This window comes from Pteropus vampyrus, unplaced genomic scaffold (assembly GCF_000151845.1).
Source record: "Pteropus vampyrus isolate Shadow unplaced genomic scaffold, Pvam_2.0 Scaffold75, whole genome shotgun sequence".
NCBI classification, from domain to species: Eukaryota; Metazoa; Chordata; class Mammalia; order Chiroptera; family Pteropodidae; genus Pteropus; species Pteropus vampyrus.
The window spans coordinates 4952382-4953875 of NW_011888856.1; positions in this window are offsets into that span (position 1 = coordinate 4952382).

Genomic DNA, 1494 nt, shown 5'->3' on the forward strand with positions numbered 1-1494 from the left:
TCTTGCTGACTTGGTCACCACTGGATTCTTAAGACAGAGGGGTCCCCTAGATCAAAGAGCGAGGGTCCTGGAAAGAGAAAGGATATTGATAGATGTTGCTGCTTCCCATAGTTGGGTTGTAAAGAGAACAAAAAGTAGTGTTTCTTTTTTTTTAAGTAGTAATCTTTTTTCTCATGCTTTTTGTTATTCTCCTCAAAGCAGGCAGATTATAAGAACAGATTCAGTAAATGTTCAGTTAAATGTGTATCTTAGTTGCAGATTGAGTGTTAAGAGAAACTAGACATGTTTAGACGTTTTTGAAACTGACTTAATTAAGAGTAGCTATTGTGTCACCTCTGCAAAGCTCCTAGATGCCATGGGCAGAAAAGCCGAATTGGGCTGGATAGAGCCTTTAATTTATATAAGGAGAATGGGTAGAAAGCTAACAAGACAAAAAGAAAAAAAAGAAAAATATTTATCGAGCATTTAATACGTGGTAGATTCCAGTGTCATGCTCTAGCCAATTCCTGCTGGCTCATCCGACAGCCCACTGTTAATTTTTTCAAGAATTTTCAAGCCAGTTGTTAAAAACATCTATTATTAAAAATGAAATTGTATAAATCTACACTCAAATAAAATATTAAAGATAATCAACAGTGAAATCTCATCACTTCCAAAGTACTTTTCTAATTATCTATGCTCTCGAGGAGGTTATTTGTATCTGCTACGTCAGTATGGTGCAAAGCCTGTATAACTGTGTGGTCTGTACATACATTTCTTCTCCGCCCTCTGTTCAGTGCCATCATATTGGTGGCTGAAATTAGCCACGGTTGACAAATGCTACAGATCAAGTGTTAATTTATTGTTTTGTTGATTGGATAATCTGAAGAAATGTGAATAATGCAGATTAAAGTGAAAGTGTGTCATCTAGTTACATTATGACTAGTATAAATTTGAGGAACTATTCATCTATCATTTGAAAGCTATTATCTGATGCAGCAAAGATGACATTCACGTCACTGATGAGCAAGTGAGGTTCTGACACATGTCTTGGCTGCTTTACTTTCTTCCTGCCTTGTTAAAGTAAACAAAAATATCAACCAACGTTCATGCCACATACAGACTTACTGATGATACAGTTATTGTGGAAAGAGATGGCAGATTGGGATCCAAGTGCATTTGTCAAATCTCAGTTGAATTGCAGCCATGATTTGGCCACCACTACAAGGGTTGGGAAAGCATTCTGGTACAATCCATTGGCTATGTGAATTTACAATAATAACCATTGTATATTTTATTATTATTCTGTGCTAAATATCCTTTACATCAATACAATTTATAATAAATTATGTACACGTATTCATGCACTTTTTTTTTCAGAGAGCCTACTTAATATTTGTCGGAATACTACTAGCAGGTACTAAACATTTCTTTTATTCTCTTATTTAATTATATAATAACTTCTTGAAGTATGTATTATCTTCCCCTTTTAGGTATGGGGAATGAGGCCCAGAG